The sequence below is a fragment of the Bubalus bubalis genome, chromosome 9, assembly GCF_019923935.1.
Source record: "Bubalus bubalis isolate 160015118507 breed Murrah chromosome 9, NDDB_SH_1, whole genome shotgun sequence".
NCBI classification, from domain to species: domain Eukaryota; kingdom Metazoa; phylum Chordata; class Mammalia; order Artiodactyla; family Bovidae; genus Bubalus; species Bubalus bubalis.
Window position 1 is genome coordinate 79,336,982 of NC_059165.1, and position 19,267 is coordinate 79,356,248.

Consider the following 19,267-nt stretch of genomic DNA (forward strand, 5'->3'; position numbering starts at 1 on the left):
GAAGAACATCATTTATACTATTGCTCTTTTTGCCTCTATTGAATTTGCAACTGGGGTAGGGGAATTTATTTAATTATTAGTATTTCTTGTGTGTTAAGGACATATGCTAAATAAGACACAATCCTCTTTTGGTTACAAAAGATATAACAACACAAAGGCAACTTTAAGAATTCTAGTGGCTTCCTTCATTTTTAGCATTGCATTAGTGCTATTGACGGAGAAGGCAATGGCACCCCACTCCAGTACTCTTGCCTGGAAAATCCCATGGGCAAAGGAGCCTGGTGGGCTGCAGTCCATGGGGTCGCGAAGAGTCGGACACGACTGAGGGACTTCACTTTCACTTTTCACCTTCATGCATTGGAAAAGGAAATGGCAACCCACTCCAGTGTTCTTGCCTGGAGAATCCCAGGGACGGGAGAGCCTGATGGGCTGCCTTCTATGGGGTCGCACAGAGTCGGACACGACTGAAGCAACTTAGCAGCAGCAGCAGTGCTGTTGAAGCTTAACATTGAAAATAAAGGATTTGTAACATGGCAGGCTGATGATGTTGTCAAGCAATTGTTATCCATTCATCTAGGATTTCTGACAAGAGGTTATTATTCATGATTGTTTAATTTAAGTACTATTAGAATTAAGTCTTTTTATCATCCAAATAGTAAAAATTGGAGCAACTCCATTTAAAACTGAGCTCTATTCTGATAAAGATATACACAGCATTTCAATCAGCATATAATCAAACATAATCAACCATCTCCCAAAATCTGAAATAAATTAGGCCACCCCAGAATAAATTGAGGGCTGAGCACTTCAGCATTTTAAGGATTTTTTTCCTCCCACATATTTGTAAGTCTTGTGCAACTGTCTCAGTGAAAGTAACCCTTGGATTCTCCAACTTTTTAAAAGCAATTATCTTAGATTTTTGGACTTTGCCTTTGATCTTGCCCTTCTCTTGATCCTAGGGCCTGTGTGGCCTCTAATATTCTTTTCTTACCGCCTGTATTTTGCCCAGTCATCACTTCTAAAACTTCATAACAGAGCTTAGTTTCCTCTCTTGTACCTTTTCTGCGGTCTAAAACACTATTTTCTCCCTCTTTAGGTCTTTCTACACTAGTTCACTCTGGGAAATCAATAGCTTGATCAAAGAGCCATGTAACTACAGACTCCCTCAACAACCTGATGGGTTTGTGAATCCCCAGCTTAAGATAATCCATATCCCTCTGCCTACCTATCCTATTTTTCCCCCTAGGATTCTTATTCCTGTCACTTTGTTTTTTTCCTAGGAAAAAAGAAAACTATTAAGGAGCAGTAACATTTCAATTTGCCTGAAGTGAGTCTATGAAAAGAGAGGAAGTAATTGAGTAGCCTTTACATAACTTCTGATAGCAATAGCAAACAATGGGATCTACCTCAACTTATTTCCTGACTATCTGGTCATCAATCGGTCTTATGATTAAGACCCCAGTGAAGGCTTCTCTGGTGGTCCAGTGGTTAAGAATCCTCCTTGCAATGCAAGAACACCAGATCCAGGAAGATCCCACATGCCACCGGGCAACGAAGCCCATGCCCCACAACGACCAAGCCCACACTCTGAAACTACTGAAGCCCACCCACGCTAGAGCCTGTGCCCCACAACAAGAGAAGCCACAACAATGAAAAGCCCGCACACTACAACAAAGAGTAGCCCCCGCTCGCCAACTAAAGAAAGCCTGCGTGTAGCAAGGAAAACCCAGTTCAGTCAAAATCAAATAAATAAATAAATATTTTAAAGAAAATGACCCCAATGAGGTAAATCTTCCCCCAAAACTGGTACTTGTTTTCTAAAACAAGCATTTAAAAAACCAAACGAACAAAACCCCAGAAAATTCTCTAGTCAATTTTTTGAGCATGCTGGGAAATCAATTCATTTTTAAAATTGAAAAAGTCTAGCAAGTATTTACTTTGTCTTTCCTATGTGACTGTGCCCTAATATGATCAAATAATCCAAAAGGAAGTTTATTTTTATAGAAGTAAGAAAACTCCTAAATAAACTAACCATGAAATTAAAATACCACCATTTTGGAGCCATTAGGAAATTAACTGAACTAATCAATGATTATAATAACTACATTATGTCACAGGAGTCAAATATCCTTGCCTTCTTATGGAGGTACACATTATTACAAATTAAGTATCTTTATTTTAAGAAAAATAAAAATTCTATTTATCTAAGTACCAAATTATAAGAAATATAAGAGTTAGAGGACAGATTAAATGATACTATGATATTTAGATGTGATTTTACTACTATAAAAAAACAAAATAAAATAATTTAAAAACTCAAAATATTCACAACATAAAATATGTCTTGATCTTGTTGTTCAGAAGAGGTATAATTAATACTAACTCTGAGAGCATAAAAGAACATCTTAAATTAGGTGTATATTCATTTACTTTCTTTCAGTGATTACAGTCCTGTGCTCCTATTGTTCAATGTACAAAAATTATATATGAATTATATATATAATTTAATATATTTCACACAGTTTTCTAGTTTTTACATCTGAAAGTAATATCAGATCCTGTTAGTCTCTCAAGGCTGGAAGATGAACATTCCTCTCCCCACTTTTTTAACTTAATCTTTAATATTTTGAAAAAATACTTTCATGAATTTAAACTTTCAATGCCCTTCAGTTGTAGAACACAAAATATAAACATTCTTTTAAGGACAGATAAATAGTAAACAACAGGAAAAAATGATATGTTCATTATAAAAATTTTGAGAATATCTTCATTGACGTGATGGCTTCAGGGAGGAGGAGTAAGCTAAGGTTGGTTCTCTGTTATCTTTGTATTAGTATTAGTTTGTATAGTTGGATGGCATCACTGACTCAATGGACATGAGTTTGAGCAAACTCTGGGAGATAGTGGAGGACAGAAGAACCTGGAGTACCACAGTCCTCAGGGTCACAAAGAGCTGGACGTGATTTAGTGACAACAACAGATATTTCTAAGCAACAAGACATATTTTATGTTATGAACTTTTAAAACATCAAAATTACTGTATTTCTTCCTGTATATTAACACTACAATCTTAGATTTTAACTCATGGCTTATCCCTAAAAAATGTGGCATCCGTTTAGAATATAACCAAGGTTCTGTTTCCATCTTATTTTCTTCCATTTCTTTTCCATTTGCCTTATTGACTTTATAAATTTATCCTACAACAAATTGTATATTTGTAAACTTCAAAACAGTTCCACTTTGTGTGCAATTTCAAACTGTTTTCATTTGTCTTACCTTGAACAGAGGTAAGGTTTACTTTCATGCTACATTTCAAACTTCAGGGTCCAGGTCTCCCACTATACATTTGCAGAGGCTTTCAATTGTCCTGAGCCATCAGAGAGAGGGTTGCCTTTAAACGATATATCGGATAGAGATGTGAGACTGGCACAATCAAGTTTTAATTGAAACCTAATATTCCATAAGCTAAAGCTGGCTTTTGATCGACCCAGGGATTGAACTCTGGTCTCCTGCATTCCAGGCAGACGCTTTAACCTCTGAGCCACCAGGGAAGCGCAATCAAGAAATAGTTTTTTGTAACTCTGGCAGAGGCTCTTAATTTCTCCAGCACATTCTCTTTTACCCCATGTTTCTTTCAACTCTTTCTCTCCTCTGCCCATGCACTTTATTTAGCTTATGTAAGTAAGAGAACTAACATTAGATGTATATATCCTAAGATTTCTAAACTCTGCTTTGGCCGGTGGCTGTTATTTTTTTTATAAAAATTCTTTTCATTTGTTTGTTATTTTAATACTTTCTCTAGCCTTTATGCTCTACTCTTGAGTAGTTCTTGTCCTTTTGACTGGGAAGAGAAGAAGTTTTCAGGGTTCAGATGAAACTATTACAGGAGATTGAAAAAGGAGGTACATACTCATATTAATACTACATAATTTTGATGTTTTATAATATCCCACCACACTGCATTGAGTTCTTTTGGATAGATATTGATAGGTAATGTATGGGAAGAAAAGTGACAAATGGGTAGCTAAATCAAATGAAATTTCTTAAAAATGTGGTTATTATTATATCAGAGAAAATTAAGTTCACCCTCATGTTACAAGAAAAAAAAAATCCAAATTTAAGTGGCTCAAACACACAAATTTTGTCTTATAATTCTTTTCACTCAAGGAATAGCCCTATCTTGGGCTATGTCAGTTCAATGAAGTAATCAAGGACCCAAACTCCTCCAAATTTTGACTTCATCATTATTTTATGTAGCCTTTATTTATATGTTTTTAAATATTGCTGGAGTTCCTGCCATTATGTCAACATTCCAGTAAAGGAGACAGAGAAATAGGCACATTCACTTCAACATAAGCCATACAAACCACTTTTCATTTATGACCCTTTGGTCACAAATTGATAAGGTGGCTAGACTATCTGTAAAGGAAGCTTAACAGAATCTATACTTAGGTGACTGAATATATTTTTAGTTTTCTAAGCTTAAAACATCAATGATTCTTTTACAATATCAGATGAGGAAAAGAAGTTACAGAACAAACTCTCAGTCTCTGTCAGTTATTATGGAATTATCAATATAGGATATTGTACACTGAAAGATGTAGACAAACTGGAAAGTTCAGCAATCAAAACTTTTAAGGATTAAAAAGGCGAGACCAATTAGAGACAAAGTACAGAGAAAGGCAATATTGAGTAAAAAGTGGTTGATGGCTTAAGAACTAACTCAATATATGCCGAACACCTCAAGGATCTACCGTGATGTTTCATGGGACCAGATTTGGTCTTTTAAACAGGAGAAGCAGAAATATAAAGTAGGGCACACTACATTATCATTGATCAATGGATCTTTTAGATTAAGGAGAACATAATGATGGTAAGTAAAAAACTGCCACTGCTTCTTGCAAGAAGTGTGAGATGGACTTCCAAGGTGTTTGAGGTGGGGGAGAATTTGCTGTATCTTTTATCTTACAGAATTAAGATAGTCTATATGGAGCATTACTAGAGCACTACCCTAGTTTTACAGGTGAGGATTCTGGGGTTCAGGAAAGTGAATGCAGAGTTCTCAGGCACAGAGCTACTAAGTTTTAGTATTAGTACTAGACATATCATTCTGACTCCTATTTCATAAGCCTTAAATCTACTTAAATATTATCTTGGCAGGATATAATAAGTTATCAAATTTTAGCTTCTCAACGTTGAAAAAGTCTCAGCACAACAATTTAGAATTCTTATTTTCAGATCTATGTTAACATTGATTCAGAAGGGTGGTCTAACTATTGTCATTTTATATTAGCTACATTGTGTACTTTTACAAGGATTCATTTAATTCATTGCTCAATCTTTTTATTTGCCTTCAACTATTAATCATAGTTGGATATTAAGAAAGTCTGACTTTGAGTATTTCCAATTCAAAATATTTTGAACTTAACCACGTACTCAGTTCAATCCTGCACCTTTTATATAACTAAGTAGTCTATGTTAGCAGTCTGAATATTCTGCTTGATGGTGGAGAATGAAATAGTGAAAAAACAAAATATGGTGCCTGCTGACTCTGAACTGAAGTTTAGTATGGAGACAGATATTAAACAAGCATGCTAATTGCCATATAATTTTAAAACTTATTTAGATGAATAACATGGCCCAAAGAAAACACATCATAAATAATTTCAACAAATATTTATTGAATGAATTTTAGGGCACAAACCATATATGGTGACAGGACTGTGCGTGAAGTGAGACTGTACAGATATATCAAATTGTCAAGGACATTAAATAAATAGCAGGGTAGGTACTTATACAATGCATAACAAAATGTGTAGATAAAGTAAGCCATTAAGTTTGTAAAATGGAGGAAGGACATGATTTTACTTATGTTTTGGGAAGAAATCTTTGACAATAGGGAAAGGATAACATGATTGGCTATAAAACAGAATCAGAAAGATCTGTTTATTGGCAACTGCAACTCTTCAGGTAAGAAATAATGAGGGCCTGAATCTAGGTATTGAAATAAGAGGTACAGGAATGATTTTGAAAAATATTTCATGGGTACTTATGGTTGAAATTGGTGATTAATAATCCTCTAAAATATCAGGAGATTAGCAACCCACTCCGGTATTCTTGCCTGGAGAATTCTATGGACAGAGGAGCCTGGTGGGCTACACAGTCCATGGGGTCACAAAGAGTCAGACATGACTGAGTGACTAACACCTTCACTTTCACTTCCAAAGTGTCAGGAATATGAGAGATGAACATTAACCATATGTTTCTTGTTTGGATGACTAAGGTTATGCTAGTTAATAATACAAAACAAAGAACAAGTATTGTAAAGGATTTAAGGAAAGACAAAATAGCTCCTGATGTTGGAGACCTGTTCTGAAACACACAGGTAGGCCTCGGTGTTACTACAAGTCCTTATGATGCTAACAGTTAAACCATGGTGTTCTGCTCTTGGACATAAACAATCTCACCAAAGATGAACATCAAACACAAATAACTCTGTAACCATGACTAAATAAGACAAAAAGATGATTATTGGGAAATCCACAAAATACCAAATATTTCCCTCCCTCAGCTAAAATAAGTGACTGTTACACCTTTACCAATTATAGCTTTATTCTCACTCTATCCAGCCTTCTGACACAAAAATTTTATTGAGATACTCAGTCATAGATTTGCTCTTTTTTTCTGGCAGCACCCAGTCTAGAGCTAGCCTCTACTTCCTTAAGTCCTCTTCAAAATTACTCAAATTATATTAAAATCTTACAAGTTCTAACATACTCTTTGTGAGACACCCTCTTTCACTATGTTTTGCATTTTCCCTCGCTGTAACCAGTAATAAATTTAATTCATTTAACTGTAAGTGTATGTTGGTAGTCTTTGGCTTCATCTCATTGCTAATATCAGACTATATAAACTTCTGGGTATGTAAAAGACAGTTGAAAATTCAGTCCTGGATTTCAGATAAAAGGAAAGATTGGATACATATATTGGAAAGTTATCAACTTTTATGCTAATATTTCTGAAACTCGTATATACAGTTCTAGTAGATTTGGTAAATGCACAGTGATCTACACTCCAATGAGATTGGAAAAGATTAGTTTCAACATGGTTGAAAGTTTCATTATTTCAGAATTATAGGATTTAGTTTACATTATGAATGTTATTTTACATTATAAATCATATAGAAAATTCTAAATGTATTTGAATATAGACCATTTTTCTAGCTAGACCTAATGCTGTGAAATATTGTATAGAATATTACTTGGGAAATGTTTCAAAAGAAAGGTGAAACATTGGGGGCAGATGATATTCCTCAAAGAGTAAACATACACCAAAAAAGGAAAAAAAAAAAAAAAGAATATAATCTGTTTCAAAACATAATCATTATTAAAATTTAATTTATGTAAATTTATTATGAAATAAACTGTATTAGCAACAAAGGTAATAGATACTCAAAACTCAACCTTTTCTATTTTTTTAAATTACATCATACTATTATTTATGCGAAGAGTTGACTCATTGGTAAAGACTCTGATGCTGGGAGGGATTGGGGGCAGGAGGAGAAGGGGACGACAGAGGATGAGATGGCTGGATGGCATCACTGACTCGATGGACGTGAGTCTCAGTGAACTCTGGGAGTTGGTGATGGATAGGGAGGCCTTGCATGCTGCCATTCATGGGGTCGCAAAGAGTCGGACACAACTGAGTGACTGATTTGATCTGATCTGATCTGATTATTTATGTTTTTTATCTTCTGTTTGACCTGTATGGTGGACAGTGAAGATTTTAAAAGAGAATTAAAATGTTTTAATTTATAAGGTAATACATATTTTGTATGGAAACACACCTACTCCTTTTAAAAAGATACATATTAAATACAATAGAGTACTTACCTACTAGGGTAGAGGGTGGATATAGGAGTGGAAGCTGAAACTCCAATACTTTGGCCACCTGATGTGAAAAGCTGACTCATTTGAAAAGACCCTGATGCTGGAAAAGATTGAGGGCAGGAGGAGGAAGGGGATGACAGAGGTTGAGATGGTTGGATGGCATCACTGACTCGATGGACATGGGTTTGGGTAGACTACGGGAGTTGGTGATGGACAGGGAGGACTGGTGTGCTGCCGTTCATGGGGTCACAAAGAGTGGGACACGACTGAGCAACTGAACTGAAAGGAAATACATAACTCAAATAAGAAAGAAATTTTGTCCTGACCAATGATGAAAATGTATACAAACTGAGGAATATGACTAACCCAAATCTGAGATGACCCCAATTTCTGACGGGAAAATTGCATTAGAGTTAAATAGTGCAGAAAGAGGAGAGTGAAAAAGCTGGCTTGAAACTCAACATTAAAAAAACTAAAACCATGCCATCCAGTCCCATCACTTTGTGGCAAATACTACAGATCGGGAAGAAGTGGAAGCAGTGACAAATTTTTATTTTCTTGGGCTCCAAAATCACTGTGGACAGTGACCGCAGCCATGAAATTAAAAGATGCTTGCTCCTTGGAAAGAAAGCTATGACAAACCTAGACAGCGTATTCAAAAGTAGAAACATTCACATTACATATAAAATAGATAGCCAATGGGAATTTGCTGTATGATGCAAGGAGCTCAAACTTGGTGCTCTGTGACAACCTAGGGTGGGAGGTGGGAGGGAGGTTCAAGAGGGAGGGGATATATGTATACCTATGGCTGATTCATGTTGATGTATGGCAAAAACCAACACAATCTTGTAAAGCAATTATCCTCCAATTAAAAATAATGTTTTAAAAAGAAACAAAAAAAGCAGAGAGTCATTTTGCCAACAAAGGTTAGTATACTTAAAGTTATGGTTTTTCCAGTAGTCATGTACAGATGTGAGAGTTGGACCATAAAGAGGGCTAAATGCTGAAGAATTGATGTTTTTTAATTGTGGTGCTGGAGAAGCCTCTTGGGAATCTCAGAGAGCAGGGAGATCAAACCAGTCAATCCTAAAGGATTGGAATATTCATTGGAAGGACTGATGCTGAGGTTGAAGCTACCATACTTCATCCACCTGATACAACAGCCGACTCACTGGAAAAGACCCTGACACTGGGAAAGATAGGGGGCAGGAGGAAAAGGATGTGACAGAGGATGAGATGGTTGGATGGCATCACTGACTCAACGGACATGAGTTTGAGCAAACTCCAGGAGATAGTGAAGGACAGGGAAGTCTGGTGTGCTGCAGGCCAGGGGATTGCAAAGAGTTGGACACAACTTAGTGACTGAACAACAACAAAATACATGATTTGACAAACTCCTGAAAAGCATTTTCTGCCCCTTACTGGTTATGGAAGCATTTTCCCTGCAAAAAGTTGTTGAGATGCTTGAAGAAGTGGTAGTCAGTTGGCGAGAGGACAGTCCTGAGAATCTGGTGGATGAGGCAAAACTTTGAAGCCAAATTCAATAAACTTTTGAAGAGCTGATTGTGCAATGTGTGGGTAGGTGTTGACATGAAGAACTGTTCCCTTTCTGTTTACCAATGTGTTGAAGTTTTCAGTGCATCTCATCCTTCTGCTGAGCATACTTCTCAGATATAATGGTTTTGCCAGCATTCAGAAAGCTGTAGTGGATCAGACCAGCAGCAGACCACCAAACAGTTACCACGACCTTCTTTGAGGGCAAGTTTGGCTTTGGGAAGTGCTTTGGAACTTCTCATTCCAACCACTGAGCTGAGCTGGTCATCACTGGTTGTTGTATACAATCCACTTTTCATCTAATGTCACAATCCAATCTAGGAAATGGTTCATTGTTGTTGTGTAGAATAAGAGAAGATGACACTTCAAAATAACGATTTTTTTGATTTGTGGTCATGTCATGAGGCACCCACTTACCAGCTTTTTTCACCTTTCCAATTTACTTCAAATGCCAAATGACCTTAAAGGTCGACATTGAGTTCTTCAGCAACATCTCGTGTAGTTTAAGAGAATCAGCTTTGATAATGGCTCTCAATTATTGTCACCTTCCAAGGGCCAGCCTCTATGCTCCTCATCTTCAAAGCTCTTGTTTCCTTTACAGAACTTCTTGAACCATCACTGCACTGTACGTTCATTAATATTTCCCGGGCCAAGTGCTTTCTTGATGTACGAGTTGTCTCTGCTGCTTTATGATCCACTTTGAACTTAAGAAAATTGTTCAAATTTGCTTTTTGTCTAACATCATTTCCATAGTCTAAAACAAATAGCAAGTAATGTCATTAGTAAAAAAAAAAAAACATAAATTAAGAAAATCACATTAAAGTGATGTATAACATAACCACATTTATTTAGGATGCGATTCATGGGGTCGCAAAGAGTCGGACACAACTGAGTGACTGATCTGCTCTGATCTGATCAACATAAAATGGCAAATTTCAACAACACAAAAATCACAATTATTTTTGCACCAAATACTTTGCCAACAAAGGTCCATCTAGTCAAGGCTATGGTTTTTCCTGTGGTCATGTATGGATGTGAGAGTTGGACTGTGAAGAAGGTTGAGCACCAAAGAATCGATGCTTTTGAACTGTGGTGTTGGAGAGGACTCTTGAGAGTCCCTTGGACTGCAAGGAGATCCAACCAGTCCATTCTGAAGGAGATCAGCCCTGGGATTTCTTTGGAAGGAATGATGCTAAAGCTGAAACTCCAGTACTTTGGCCACCTCATGCGAAGAGTTGACTCACTGGAAAAGACTCTGATGCTGGGAGGGATTGGGGGCAGGAGGAGAAGGGAACGACAGAGGATGAGATGGCTGGATGGCATCACTGACTCGATGGACCTGAGTCTGAGTGAACTCCAGGAGTTAGTGATGGACAGGGAGGCCTGGCGTGCTGCAATTCATGGGGTCGCAAAGAGCGGGACACGACTGAGCATCTGAACTGAACTGAACATATTTTAAAAATTTAAAAAGTTTTAATTTCTATGTCTGCCCAATAATGTTTTTGGAAACTTTAATACTTTCTAAACTTAAATTATTATAGATTTTCTTGCATAATCTTTGAGCCTATCTTGGGCTAATTGGTAATAATTAAAATAAATCATATATGTGTTGATTTATAGTTTATAAAATACCTTAGCTCATTCATTAATTGCTTTAAAAAATCAATAAACAATTAGGTGAATGGGAAAGAATAGCAGTCATAAATTATTAATGTAATTTATACATTCATATACAGTTGTTGTAAAACTGCCACCATCAATTTTATGTCAAGATACTTGGATTGCCCTCTTATTACCTCTTTGATCTCAGGCATATTTCTTATTCATTATACATGCACTCTTCATATGTACCAAGCCTATCTTCCAAAGTCACTGTCAAGATCAATTTGTATAATGGAAAATAATAGCAGATTAAATTATTGAGAGGTAAATATTCAACTCTAGATTGTGTTTTCATTTAAACATCAAACAATCTTATGAGGGTGATTATCATTCCCATTTTTATAAATAAAGAAATCTTGTCACAGAGAGCTGATATAATTTGCCCAAGGGCATACAGCTACTAAGAGACAGAATTAGAATTTGATATCAGTCTGATTGCACAGCCAAAGCTCTTAGACAAAGTGCTAAACTGCTAAATGTCAACTCCATCCCTTCAGATTTTGTAAAACTTGACTACATAATATTAACTAGCTATTTTAAAATTTTCTAAGACCTAAAATTCCTACAACAGAAACTTTTCTTTAAATTTTCCAGAGATATAAAGTAACAAATCTAACCAAAATACTCCATAAACACTGACATGCAATTTAGGAAAAAAAATCTGTTAGACTGGAGGATTGACTTAGTAAATAAATATATTAGTCTAGTGACTTGCCAACTACTTGTCTCTTCAGTATGTTATGTATACAAAACATTGACTCAAATACATCCATTAGTGGCTCAATTTGAGGATTTATTATTGCCTGGTAATTCACTTCAACTTAAAAATTGATACCAGAGCATTAAAAATATAAAATCTGAGGGATCCATCTCTTTTCCTTTTAAGTCAAAAATGCTATCATCATAAGCCATTCATTCAGATGGCTTTCTTTAAGATGTCAAATTTCTATTGTAATGTGAAATTTGGAGAACAACACTGCCATCCAGGGGATAGAGGATTGAAAGTGCAGAGCCAGAATAACTGAGAAACTTAATGCAGTGGTTCTTAACCTGGGATTGAAATACTCGGTTGTGTTGGAATCTGTGGTGAGGTGAATTAATAATAATAGTTCAAGTACTAAAGATTGTAAACAACATGCTTTCAAAAGATGACAGGTTTTTCAATAGTAAGTTCTCTTTATCCACTTATTCAAGTGAGAGAAAGGTATAGCATTTCTCTTTACTCTTTTATACCCCATAGTTGTCTTTTCTAAAAAAAAAAGAAAAAGAAAAAAAAGTATTGAGGCATAATTGACATACAAAAAGCTGTAAATAATTAATATATACAACTTGATGACTTTGGAGAGACGTATATACTGTGAAACCATCAACACAATCTATGCCATTAGAATATCCATCACCTGCAATAGTTTCCGCCTGCCCTTTTTATTATTTTTCTGATGATAAAAACACTAAAATGTTTTCAAGATTCATCTTCTTGGCAAATTTTAAACATAAAATAATGTATTGTTAACTGTAAGTAAGAACTATGCTGTATAGTAAATCAGTTCAGTTCAGTTGCTCAGTCGTGTCCGACTCTTTGTGACCCCATGAATTGCCGCACGCCAGGCCTCCCTGTCCATCACCAACTCCTGGAGTTCACTCAAACTCACGTCCATCAAGTCGGTGATGCCATCCAGCCATCTCATCCTCTGTCGTCCCCTTTTCCTCCTGCCCCAAATCCCTCCCAGCATCAGAGTCTTTTCCAATGAGTCAACTCTTCGCATGAGGTGGCCAAAGTACTGGAGTTTCGGCTTTAGCATCATACATGCTAACCGCTAAGTCACTTCAGTCGTGTCCGTCTCTGTGAGACCCCATAGACGGCAGCCCACCAGGCTCCCCCATCCCTGGGATTCTCTAGGCAAGAACACTGGAGTGGGTTGCCATTTCCTTCTCCAATGCATGAAAGTGAAAAGTGAAAGTGAAGTCGTTCAGTCATGTCCTACCCTAAGTGACCCCATGGATTGCAGTCCTCCAGGCTCCTCCGTCCATGGGATTTTCCAGGCAAGAATACTGGAGTGGGGTGCCATTGCCTTCTCCAAGCATCATACATAGTACCTATTTATTTTGTATAACTAAAACTTTGTGCCTTTTGACTAATACTTTCCCACTTTTCCCTCCCTCCAGCCTCTGGCAATCATGATTCTATTCCGCTTCTATGACTCTGACAGTTTTAGATTCCTGATATAAGTAGTATTATGTAGTGTTAACTTCCAGATGTTCAAGCCGTGTTTAGAAAAGGCAGAGGAAGCAGAGATTAAATTGCCAACATCCGTTGGATCATAGAAAAAGCGAGAGAGTTCCAGAAAAACATCTACTTCATTTATTATGCCAAAGCCTTTGACAGTGTGGATCACAACAAACTGTGGAAAATTCTTCAAGAGATGGGAATACCAGATCACCCTGCCTGCCTCCTGAGAAATCTGTATGCAGATCAAGAAGCAACAATTAGAACTAGACATGGAACAACAGACTGGTTCCAAATCGGGAAAGGGATACATCAAGGCTGTACATTGTCACCCTGCTTACTTAACTTATATGCAGAGTACATCATGAGAAACGCTGGGCTGGATTAAGCACAAGCAGGAATCAAGATTGCCAGGAGAAATATCAATAACCTCAGATACACAAATGACATCACCCTTATGGCAGAAAGTGAAGAAGAACAACTAAAAAGCCTCTTGATGAAAATGAAAAAGGAAAGTGAAAAGCTCGCTTAAAATTCAACATTCAAAAAACTAAGATCATGGCATCTGGTCCCATCAGTTTATGGCAAATAGATGGGGAAACAATGGAAACAGTGAGAGAGTTTATTTTGGGAGGCTCTAAAATCACTGCAGATGGTGATTTCAGCCATAAAATTAAGACGCTTACTTCTTGGAAGGAAAGTTATGACCAACCTAGACAGCATATTAAAAAGCAGAGACATTACTTTGCTGACAAAGGTCCATCTGGTCAAAGTTATGGTTTTTCAAGTCGTCATGTATGGATGTGAGAGTTGGACTACAAAGAAAGCTGAGTACCAAAGAATTGATGCTTTTGAACTGTGGTGTTGCAGAAAACTCTTGAGAGCCCCTTGGACTGCAAGGAGATCCAACCAGTCCATCCTAAAGGAGATCAGTCCTGAATATTTATTGGAAGGACTGATGTTGAAGGTAAAACTCCAATACTTTGACCACCTGATCCAAAGAACTGACTTCTTAGAAAAGACCCTGATTCTGGGAAAGACTGAAGGCAGGAGGAGAAGGGGATGACAGAGGATGAGTTGGTTGGATGGCGTCACCAACTCAATGGACGTGAGTTTGAGCAAGCTCCCGGACTTGGTGATGGACAGGGAAGCCTGATGTGCTGCAGTCCATTGGGTCACAAAGAGTCGGACATGATTGAGTGGCTAAACTGAAATTATGTAGTATTTGTCTTTCTGTGTCTGGCTTATTTCACTTAGTATGATGTCTTCCAGGTTCAACCATGTTATTACAAATGGCAGAATTTCCTTCTTTTTAAAACTTGAGTAATATCTTTGTGCTTGTGTGAATCGCATTTTCATTTTCCAGTAATCCACTGATGAACATTTAAGTTGCTTCCTTGTCTTGGCTACTGTGAATAACGCTGCAGTAAACATTGGCTGCATCAATTTACATTCCCACAATGTGCAAGGGTTCCTTTTTCTACACATTAGTACCAATATTTGTTATCTTCTGTTTTTTGTTTATGTAAATCCTAACAGATGCAAGGTGATATCTCACTGTGATTTGAATTTGTGTTTCCTGGATGACTATTGATGTTAAACATATTTTCACATACATGCTGGTTATCTGTATGTCTTTTTTGGAGACATGTCTGTACAGGTCCTTTGCCCTTTTTTTTTTTTTTAAACTTGGGCTGTTTTCCTTTTGGTATTGAGTCATATAACTTTCAAATATTAACCCTTTATCAGATGTATGGTCTGAAATTTTCCCATTTTGTGAGGTACAATGGCACCCCACTCCAGTACTCTTGCTTGGAAAATCCCATGGACGGAGGAGCCTGGTGGGCTGCAATCCATGGGGTTGCTAAGAGTCGGACACGACTGAACGACTTCACTTTCACTTTTCACTGTCATGCATTGGAGAAGGAAATGGCAACCCACTCCAGTGTTCTTGCCTGGAGAATCCCAGGGACGGGAGAGCCTGGTGGGCTGCCGTCTATGGGGTCGCACAGAGTCGGACACGACTGAAGTGACTTAGCATGTTAATTTTGATGATTTCCTTTGTTTTGCAGCTTTTCAGTTTGCTGTAATACTACTTATCTACACTTCTCTGAACTTTTAGGTGATATATCCAATATCATTACCAAGGCCAGTGTCAAGAAGCTTTTTCCTTATGTTTTGTTGGTTTAAGGAGTTTTGTGTTTTAAGGTCTTTTTTGCAGGTAGATATACAGTTTTCACAACACCATTTATTGTGAGAGTTTTAAAAGAGTTTTTCTTTTTTAAATCTTTTCCCCAGTGTATATTCTTGGCATCTTTGTAAAAAAAATCAATCGACTTTGTATGTGTGGGCTTATCCCTGGAATATTTATTCTGGTGTGTGTGTGTGTGTGTGTGTGTGTGCGTGTGTGTGTGTGTGTGCACGCGTGCGCCTGCTTTTACCATACTGTTTCCATATTGTTGTGATTACTGTAGCTTTGTAGTATATTTTGAAAAGGATGGGTGATGCCTCCAGGTTTATTATTCTTGCTCAAAATTGTTTTGGTTATTTAGGGTCTTTAATAATTCCATATGCATTTTAGGATTGTTTTTTCTATTTAAAAGCATTGAATTTGCTTTGGGTAGTATGGGCATTTTAACAATATTTATTTTTCCAGTCCATAGACACAGGATCGTCATTTCATTTATTTGCCCTGCTTTAATTTCTTTCATCAGTGTTTTATAGTTTTTAGTGTACAAGTTTCACACCTCCTTGATTTCATTTATTTTAAATCTTATTCTTTCTTCTGCTATTTTAAATGGGATTGTTTTCTTAATTTGCTTTTGGGATAGAACATTGTTAAGTGTACAGAAACACAATTTTTATTTGTTGATTTTTATCCTGAAACTTTACAGAATGTGTATATTATTAGTTCACTTTTTGTGTGTGTGGAATTTTCAAGGTTTCTACACATAAGATCATGTCATCTGCAAACAGAAATCATTCTACTTCTTCTTTTTTAATTTTGATGCCCTTTATTTCCTTTTCTTGCCAAACTGCTCTGGCTAGGATTTCCAGTATTGTGTTGCATAGGAGTAGTGGGAGTGAGCATCCTTGTCTCATTCCTGACATCAGAGGAAAAGTTTTCAACCATTTAGCTGTTAGCTGTGGGCTTGTTACACATGGATTTTATTATGCTGAGGTACATTTCTGCTATACCCAATTTGTTGAGAGATTTTATCATGAAAGGATATTGAATTTCTCATTTTATTAATATATTGTTTTCTTGATGATATTTCGTTTTATGTGTCTGCTCTCTTTTAGCTCACTGAGGTTAGTATAAGATGATTATTTTGAATTCTCTGTCAGGAAAATTGCTAGGCACCATTTCCTTAGGGTCGGTTACTTGATCTTTATTTTGCTTCTTGGGTGGTATGATGTTTCCTTGATTTCCATTATCATAGTAGCCGTGCATTGTCCTCTAATAGACTTTCCAATCTGGCTTCACAGGAAAGTCATTCACCAGGCAAACTGCCCAGAGATACTGGGTGGGCCTACTGGCAGGGTCCACAGGAAGGATGGCTGGTGAGGGCTGTGCATGGGACACAGATGAGCAGGCCTACTGCTAGGGTCCACATACAGGCAGGCCTGATGCTAAGGTCCACACCTATACCTTTCCAAAGGCCACAATAAAATTAGAACATATGTGGGGGAAATGCTTTAAGGGGAAAAACACACTATATGATCAAAGCAAAAGAAATTGAAAAAGCACATGATGAATTTCATCAACCATTTCTACATATCAAAAAAAAGGCTAGACAAATACAAGAAAACTACCTGAGTTTTATTAAACTATTCACTACAACAAACACAAAATGTCACTTCAAATGGTAAAATATTAAAGCTATTCCCATTAAAATCAGGAATGATCTAGAATCTATTAGAAGTTCTAGCAAATGTAAGAAAAGAAATTTCTGTTGTTTAAGTCACCCAGTCTGTGCTATTCTGTTGTAGCCTGAGTAGACAAATACAGTGGAATCTGAGAAAATCTTAAGAAACTTCAAGTTGGAAAACTTGAGTCCCCATTGTATACGTTTGGGAATCCTTACTTCCACTAAATGGAACACTATAATAAAGACAAAAGAGGTCTCATACCAGTTGCTTTTAATGGTAATAGTATTGCTGTTTCATATCTCTGACAGCATTTAACTGATCCAGCTCAGTTCTTCAAAAATAAAACAAGCAGGTACTGCTTTCTAGAGAAACATGTAGCCTGATTAACACAAATATTAATACATTATTATTATTAGAGGACATATTCATTACTAGAATCACCTTTGTAAAGAATCAAAATTTTTGAGATTGCAGCATCAAAAGACAGAGATGGATAGATGGGGAAGTGATACATCAGGGACAATGAAAAACTGCTAGTCACTTTAAAAATGATATCTAAGTTTACTGAGAGCTTATCACATAAAATTAGCCATGTGGTGCTTAGCCATGAAATTAAAAGATGCTTACTCCTTGAAAGAAAAGTTATGACCAACCTAGACAGCATATTAAAAAGCAGAGACATTACTTTGCTGACAAAGGTCCATCTAGTCAAGGCTATGGTTTTTCCAGTAGTCATGTATGGATGTGAGAGTTGGACTATAAAGAAAGCTGAGCGCCAAAGAATTGATGCTTTTGAACTCTGGTGTTGGAGAAGACTCTTGAGAGTCCCTTGGACTGCAAGGAGATCCAACCAGTCCATCCTAAAGGAAATCAGTCCTGAATGTTCATTGGAAGGACTGATGCTGAAGCTCAAACTCCAATACTTTGGCCACCTGCTGCAAAGAACTGACTCATTTGAAAACGCTGGGAAAGACTGAGGGCAGGAGAAAGGGACGACAGAGGATGAGATGGTTGGATGGCATCACCAGCTCAATGGACATGACTTTGAGTAAACCCCAGGCATTGGTAATGGACAGGGAGGCCTGCTGTACTGCTGTCCATGGGGTCACAAAAAGTTGGACATGACTGAGTGACTGAACTAAACTGAACTGATCACATAAAAGAATAAACAGTACATAAAAAATTTGAAAATAAAAGTAGAAAACTGTAAATAAAAATAATTTAAAAGCATTATGGAATCATACTAAAAACACCTTTTTCCTGAATTAGAAGATAGATTTTCCATAAGCTCTACATTTATCTTTAAAACATCCTTTCCTATATATTTTATGACTGAAGTGCCTACTCCCCAACCGGGGTGAAAAGCCCCTTCACTCTAGGAGATCAGTTTTGATAAGAAGAACTAGCTGAATAAGAAGATAATTACAATTTCAGCATATGATTTATGAATACAAAAACTACCTTTATGCAACACTAGTCAAACAGGAAGTCAGGGTAAATCCAACTGTGCCCAAATCACACATTAAAGAATACCAATCCAAAGAAAAGACTAAGTTGTAAACTTAATACAGACTCAGGAGTCAAGAGCATAGACTCTACACAGCACCCTCTTCTTGGGCGGAAGCTCAGAAGTGGGTCTGGTTTAAATTTTCTTTCATTACAGTATTGAAATTCTTAATAAGTTTGAGAATTTGAGTTTTGTTAAGTGAAATCCAGTGGGACAATGGAACATATGTCAAGAGCTTAGTCTCAGATCAGTGTGGTCTTTCCTATCACTTACTCCCATTCGCATTCTCTGGCTTTCTACTTCCCAGTCTCTGCCTAGCAATTGCTGCCATCTTGGTCCAGTACAGGCACCCCTCCCTGGGTCCTCAAACATGGGTCCCAGGCACCTGTGAAGGTGTGTACTAGCCCCAAGGCATCCCTGTTGCTTGAAGGAGCACCACATTAAACACCAAATAAAAAGCACATGACAGGTCAAAAGAAACCACAGAAGAAAAGAAGAAACTTTCCCCCACTTTTTGAATTGGGCCGGGGGCAGTGGGGGCGGGGGGGGCGGGGA